This window comes from Mus musculus, chromosome 3 (genome assembly GCF_000001635.26).
Source record: "Mus musculus strain C57BL/6J chromosome 3, GRCm38.p6 C57BL/6J".
In the NCBI taxonomy this organism is placed as follows: Eukaryota; Metazoa; Chordata; class Mammalia; order Rodentia; family Muridae; genus Mus; species Mus musculus.
In genome coordinates this window covers 58887582-58895659 of record NC_000069.6, presented here as the reverse complement: position 1 = coordinate 58895659, position 8078 = coordinate 58887582, and positions in this window count along the sequence as shown.

The following is an 8078-nucleotide window of genomic DNA, read 5'->3' as shown; positions in this document are numbered from 1 at the left end:
GCAGGCACTGTCAAAGGCAGCCAGTGCAGGACAGGGTTCTTCAGGGAGAGGGTATGGCAGGGATGGCCATAGGGTGGGAGATGGCCAGGGAAGTGACGAGCCTGGAGGTGGCACTGGGAGGGGACCAGAGGGGCAGGCCCATGAAAAGATGTCATTTAGAAAGGAGCCTAAGAAGACAGCATTAGTGAATGAGACGGAAAAGGCAGATCTGCCTTTCCGCTCTCTGAGCTGGTAGAAGAACAGGTGAGCTGCAATCCTCCTGCTACATTTCTGTAACTGGAGACAGATGTGGCAGCTCAAACCTGTAATGCCAGTTTGGGGGTGGAGGGACAGTTGAGATTGGACGATCACTTGTTCTAGACTGACTTGGGATATGAGTGAGAGACTGCCTCAAGCCAAAATACTCAATAAAGCGTGCAACAGACAACAATCCAGATTGGTCGGTGGGTAGAACTCTAGTGTAGCACTTGCAAAGCATTCCATGTGTGGTGGTGCTTGCCTGTTACCCCAGCACTCAGGAGGTGGAGGGAGGTGATCTGTAGTGCAAGGTCATTTTTGGATCAAGACCAGTTGGGTTGCTAGAGGCCATGTCTCCAAACACAACAGCAAACACAACAAATTCAATAGTGATAATAAACATCTACATCAGATGAAATTGAAAACTGAAGTTCCATCTTCCGCCCCCTACCCAGCATTCCTGCCCAATGCACAGTCAATGAAGCTCTGCCTAGTGCCTCAGCAGTGAAGCTCTGACACATTTCTCCAGACACTTTTGCCATACTCAGACTGAATTCAGTTACGTTCTCAAATCCTGAAAGCTCTTCCTCTGTAAAGGCACCGTAAAGTGCTTGCACTCTTTAGAGAGGAGGTTTGCAGTGCACTCTGTGTTTCATGTTGTTGTTCAATGTTTCCCAAGACCAAAATATTGCTACACAATGCCCAAGGGTAAGGTACAAGTAATTAAATTGATAAATCTTTTTACTGGCAACTCTCCAAGAGTACAGGTACATTCATACCCCAGAGTTAAAAATAAAATACATTCTCTTTGGTATTTAATGCCCTGGAAGTGCCAAACAGCCTTGTGTTTGTATGTATATCAACTTGTAGTTGGGGAATTCGTTACAGAAAATGTACTCTCTTGTGGCCTGGATAATATTACTTCTACAAATTAAAAATAAGGAAAATGTCACCAAGACATGAAGAAACAACTTAAATTGCGTGTGAAGCCATGGTTGAGGAACCTTCCCTACCATACACCTGTATGTACATATATACCCATGCCATGCCCCCCCACATACACATACACTAAAAGCCATTACAAATTTCAGAAGGGGCCTGCTTTTATATAGAACTACAATAAATTACAATGCTCACAATAATTTATGAATATTCCTACAGAGAATTCATAAGTTGGGAGCTTCTACCATTAATTAAAATGCAATAAACTAGTCCTTTAAAAACTCTAAATATCTCTCAAGTATGATTGCAGAAAAACCATATATCAAAAGATACAGAACATCATGACAGAGTAGGACTTTGGGGGAAAATGTAAACATTTTAAGGCATGTTTAATAATTTTAAAATGAAGTAAAATATAAATTATTTAATATGTGGCAAGTGCTAATTGTTGGGACTGTGGATATCTTAAACCATCTTTAATTTTATAACTTTCCAGAGAAGCATTTTTATAGTTCAGAAAGCAATTATACTTTGAATAGGAAGTACTATATAAAGAATAACTAACACTATTAAACATTCCTTATATGACTGGCACTATTTCAAAATTTTCCATCTTTTTAATCCCATGGTAAGCCTTCATGCTGATCATTAGTATGGGTTGCCAGTCTGATGGACTCTGAAGCCAGCTAAGATGTAAGTCCTTTGGCACATTTTGAGGGAATTTTCTTGATTAGGTTAATTGAAGTGGGACAAACCACCTTAGTTTGAGTGGAAGCATCTAAGAAGATCTAAGAAAAAAGCTTTTGCTTCTTGCCTGTTTGCCTTTCTGTCCTGTTGTTCCTCTGCCCTGTAGCTACTGATACCACTGAAAATATTGCTGTCATCCTTCACTGTCATCAGAACCCAGCTTCTTGGACTTTCCAGCTAGATTAAAAACCAGCTTCTCTCTAGGAGCCATTGCCAGGGTGGAAGAGCTACAGCACCCAGTCTTGTAGAAAGAGAAGCTATGTATTCTCAGCCTCTTCCTTGTAAAGATAGCCATTGCTGAACTATCCAAGCCATGCCATGTAAGCCAACTGAATAAACTCCCCTTTCATAGATATGAACACTGTAAATTCTGTTCCTCTAGAAAACCCTGACTGTTAACCCTGTCTTCCCATTTTAAACATATTACCGTTCCAACTTTCAGTGTTGAGGACTATATATGTTCAAGGGCTGCTTAACCAGGCTCTTACTTTGGTGTGGTGAAGACATAGATTAAGAAAAAGAATATTTAAATGACTAAAATCAGAAATGGAGGTAGATATTTTGTTTTGTAACCAGGAAGTCTCACTGTGTTGTCCAGGCTGGTCTAGAACTTTTGGATTCAAGAAACCCTCTTGCTTCAGCCTCCTTAGTAGCTAAAAGCATGCGTCACCATACCTGTGTTGAAAAAGGGCATGCTCATGTCAGTTCTACAGAAATAAAACATATAATATAACAAAGGAAAAGGTTCAATTGGAGGCCAACAAACTGAGATGAAGTGAACAGGTTACTTAGATGAAGTAACAGGTCCTTAGGACCACCAAATTCATGAAGACTGAATTTCAAAGATATTGACAACTTGAACAAATCTGTAAATAGAAAGTGGATTGACTAAGTAATAAAAATAGCAATCTGGAAAAGAAAAACAGTACAGTAAATTTGACAGGATATTTAAAGAAGAAACTAGACCAATCCTTCTTAAACTTTTCCAAAATGACCAAAAAGTTACTTCGTAACTTATTCCATGAAACCATCACCCTATAAAATACTCAGCAAAACACACCACAAGAAAAGAAAACTACCAGGGCATGCTATTACATGTCTATAATCCCGGTGGTTGGGAGACAGATGTAGGAGAATCAAAATTTGTGGTCAGCCTGAGTCACATGGTGAGACCCTGTTTCTAAGAACTGAGGGTGAGAATAAATCTTAGTGGAAAGGCATTTACTTAGCATGAGCAATGTCCTGGATTCAATCCCCAGCCTCAAGAAGGAAGGGAGCAAGGAGGAAAGAAGGGGAGAAAACAAAAAGCAGAAGAAAGACAAGTAGGCAGGCTGTAGACTGATTGATATACCTTATAAATATTCATATAAGAATTGTTTAGTTTTTCCAAGACAAAGTTTCACTATGTATCTCTGGGTGTCCTGGAACTCACTATATAGACCAGGCTGGTCTCAGACTCCCAGAGATCTGCCTGTCTCTGCCTCCCAGGTCCTGGAATTAAAGCCATGTGCCATTATGCCCAGCTGGTATAAGAATTGTTAACAAAATTTTAGCAAAACAAATTCAGCAGCATGATAAAAAAAAACACTCTGCATAATGGCCAACTGGTATTTATTGCTAGAATACACTATAATTCAACCCATGTAAATTGGTTACTAGAATATACTGCATTGATTTTAAAAAAGCAAAATCTTACATAATCATCTGAGTTCAGGCAAAAATTTATGAAGTTTAGCATTGTTTTAAGACTTTGAAATTAAGCTCAGCTGTTCAATACTTAAAGACTAAGAAGAAGTGAAAACTACCCCATCGTGCGAGGGGCAGCATATGGAGAACTTAGCAGACATTATACTCGATGCTGTGTTTGCCCTGTAAGATTGGAGGGTGGGGAGGGAGAATGATGGCTGCTTTTGCCACTTGTATTCAGCACTGTACTGAGCCTTACACATCAGGTGCATCCTCTACCTCTGAACAAAATCCCCAGCCCTCAAGGTGCCATTTGCACCTTCTGTACTCTGCTAAATTCCCTAAAAGACTGACTTTTGGTTTCTAGTTGAGTTTGCCAATGGGGCACCAGTAACAAACCAGAGAAGAATGGTCAGGTTTATGAACTATTATTTCCCCAGTCTTTTCTGTTTTCGCAGGGACCGTGCCACGCCTTGAAGCTTGTCTATAGACCACCCACACCTTGGTAAACTGCTCCCTTGTTAAATTCTCCTCTCCAGATCACTACATTGATATAACCCAGTTTCCTGTTAGGATCCTAGAAGAAGGAGAGAAATGAGGGGAGGAGGTTTGCCTTGCTCTAGAATCTAGCCCTAAGTATTCGATACAGTAGCTTGATTTTTTTCTGGAGTTCTGAGCATGGTTCTCTTTCAACCGGGTAACGACAGATTAAAAGGCAAGCCAAAATACCAGCCAAGAATTTCAAAAGTTCCTAACCACTCCCTTGGTTTGGACAGTCCATTTAACTCACACCCACGCTACCAGCCACACAGCCAGCCAGACCAGTAGCTGGGAGCAGACATCTAGTCAGACAATGAAGTTTGGGCTGTTGGTCCTGGGTTCTGTAAGAAATCAGGCTTGCTCAAGCCTCAAAGAGCAAGCTGGTAAGTAGCATTCCTCCATGGCTTACACTTCTTTCTGCCTCCAGTTCCTGCCCTATCTTCCTTTGAAGATGGACGGTGATACAGAAGTGTAAACAAAATAACTGTTTTCCTTCCCAGGTTGCTTTTGATCAAGATGTTTTATCACAGCAATAGAAACCATCACTAAGACAACATTCGTGTAAATCTGATCTTCCATGAGGAACCCAGGCTAGCTGTTTTTACTTCCAATCCCAGTAGTATCCATGGCTCAGTGCCAGGCATCTTATATGGTGTAAAGGCACACACATATCTGATTGCCTTGCTGATCATTGTAGATTAAGAGTGAAATGTCCCTAACAGGCTTGTGTCCCTAGTTGGTAGTGCTATTTGGGGAAGTTTTGGAATCCTTAGAGAAGAACCTTTGCAGCTTGCAGCCTGGTTCCATCTTATTCCTGTTTCTCTGTTTCTAACATGTGAGCAGCCCCAGGCACACACCTGGCTGCCATGCTTTCCCTGTGCACATTCCTGCCCTGCCCCCCCCCCCCATTATAGATCACACCCTCTAAACTGAGACAAAAGAAACCCATTCTCCCTTAAGTTATTTTTGTCTTTTATTTCCTTGCAACAAAAAGCAAAGCATCTAATACACCAGAGATCTGTGGATGTGACGACTTTCAGAGATGTGGCCCCAGCTAAAGTTATCCTATGTGAAGCTCTGGTGGAGCCTGGGCTTCCCAGCGTTCTCTATCTCTTTCATCACTGGTACTTACCTGAAAGTGACTTCAGAAGGGGGCGTCCATGCCCCTTGGGCTACTTGGCTTCAATCTGAGGCAGAAGATTATTACCTATTTCCTTGTACTAGAGAGCTGGTTAATTTATGATTGACAGGAGCATCTCAGACCCCAGTGGTTCTTTAGATTAGGTAACGGCTTCTACCCTGATGAAATAGCTCACTCAGACATTTCCCCAGACCTTCTGGGATAAGGGCTTTGTTATCGCTGTCTCGCTTGTTCGCAGCTGGAGCTCTAACTCAGGGCCTTGATCTCTCTAAACGGGTGCACTCCTGCTGAGCCATATGTCCAATCTTGGGTTCTGGCTTTAAATGCCAACCTAGCCTTGGTATGACATACCAACAAGAAACCAAGACAAGGACAATGGTGCCGTGGGATCTCATTTGACAGATCACAAGGGTGGCCCCTTTCCTCCCGGTCCCTGCTACTCTCTCCATGGCAGGCATGCTAGGTACGCTGGCAGGCATGTGAAGTTCTTTTCTTCCTTCTCTAAAGGCCCCACACCAGCAGCCCTGAAAAGCCCTACACTGAGTGTTCCCACCCAGCCTGGTTCCACAGTGGATTCATCAGTATTCCAGGAGAACTTTGCTTTCTTTTTCCTCCCTTCTCTCAATCTTTTTTAATCCTCTAGTTCAGGCAATTAGCTCTACAAATATTAGCTGCAATCAAGGTCTAGCACATGTAGTAATTTCCCCTCTAATAAATCAATCAATTCTTTCTATGAAGTGTTTTTCCCCCTCTCACAGTCATTAGAGAATTACAATGCGACTTGAAGATCACCAGCAACTTGAATTAGTCAGGGAGTGTCAATCAAACTTGCCAGAGTTTGCTTTAGAGATAATAAAAATAAGATAGATTTACAAAGGCCTCTTGACTTAGAATAGCAAGCTTCTAAGACCCTTGTTGAATTTCTCTTAGAGAGGCCCTGGACCACTCTGATCCATATGGTAGAAAATAGAAACCAATACTACCAGTGAAAAATCTGATAACATGCAGAGCTTTGCATTAATCAACAAACTGATAATTGGAGCAACCAATATGCAGAGTGGTATGATACGCTTCCATAGAAAAGAAACAATGTGAATAAGCAAGAGGACACATTTTAGCCCCAGAGAGAACTAAACATCCCTAGACTGCTTCCCAGGGCTGGACTAGGGGGCCCTAGGGAGTGTAAGGCATGAGGCTGGGAGAATCAATCTAGCAGCTCGTTCTTCATGCTGTTTCATGCAAGTGTTCAGATGAGAACATAGTTTCTGCTTAGGGATTATGTGAGCATCACCAGGCCACCATGTTCATAAATCTACAAAATGAGTGTCAGAGAAAAGTATTGATTTAGTGGGGAACCCAAAATCTGTCCCATTACAACCGAGGCTACCCTGTGTTTTATACTCTGCATGGGACTGAGGGACAGGGAGCACACATGGAAAGACTTTAATCCTCCCCTTCTTCCTTCCTTCTTTCTCTCCCCTTTCCTCTCTCTCAAGGCAGCTGAATTAGCAAGAGAAGAGGCTGAGATGCTTGTATTGGAAGTAGAAATGGCCTACGATTGTGTTCTCTCCTCCCTAGTTTTCTAGTCGCTGGAAAATTATATCATTATCCAGCACCTGAAAGGGGTCACGGGGGAGAGGGTGAGGCCTGGTTCCATTTTCTTAATGTCACCAAATGTTAAAATGAAAAGAAGTGAAGGTTTCAGTAGGATCCTTGGTGAAAACTTGCTGACATTAATGACTCAAATTCTCAGAGCGACTGCAAGGAAAATGGTGTCATCACTGTCATTCAAGCCATTTAAGATGAGATTTCAAAAGAAGGCTGTCAGCATAATGACTGCCAGGTTCCATTATATCATCCTCAGAGGGCGGATCACACACTACTATGCAGTCTGTGGGTGGTTGGCATTAACAAATGAAAGGAAATGGCATAGGGAAGAGGTGAAGTGGGCGTGGGTCCCAAGGGGAGCAGCCTTCCATGACCAGGATCCATCACTACTTCAGATAGTACCTGGGGGACAGACGCATCTCATCGTACCTGTGGCACAGTCAGGGGAGCCCATGCACATGGTACAGAAGGAATGTGCAAAGGCTGGAGCTATAGATCTCTGTGCCTGTTTATTAATTTATCAGGAGAATATTCCTCCCTAGCAACCAGGATGAGGACAGTCTTCTGGCTGTGTGCACTTCAGCGCTGAGAAGCCTGGCTAATAATCAGAGGGGAGTTAAGTGTCGAGTGAACAAGGGCAGCAGCATTCAGCCTTGACTGCACGTTGTAATCCTTGGGTGATTCGGTGCGAAGGCCACCCTAGAATCAAACAGATCTGAGCCTTAGGTGAGGTGCAGATACCAGCATTTTAAAAACCTCTGCAAAATGATTCCAATGAGCAGACGAACTGAGCGCCCCTAGAGTAGAACAAAGGGCATGTGTGCCTTTAGTTGAGTAATCTAAATTTGTTCAGTAAAGACAACAGCATTTTACTACCGTTGTGTATTAAAAAGAGGACATTTTAACACGTAGTAGGAAGGACGATGAGGAACGGACTCACTGTGCTGTGTTTATTTTCTGTGTTTCCACACAAAGGAATCTCTTCCTTGTGGAAGGCGGCAACTCTAAAGGGTTAAAAAACAAATATGGTTTCTCCATCTTTGGTTAGAGTCTTACAAGGTGGCTAGTGACTCTAGTCACTGAAAAATTATATCCCTATCAGGGAAGAGGGCTAGGCCTGGTCCCATTTTCTTAGACACCTTTGGCAGGTCCTTGGCTTATTAAACCGCTGTCCTAT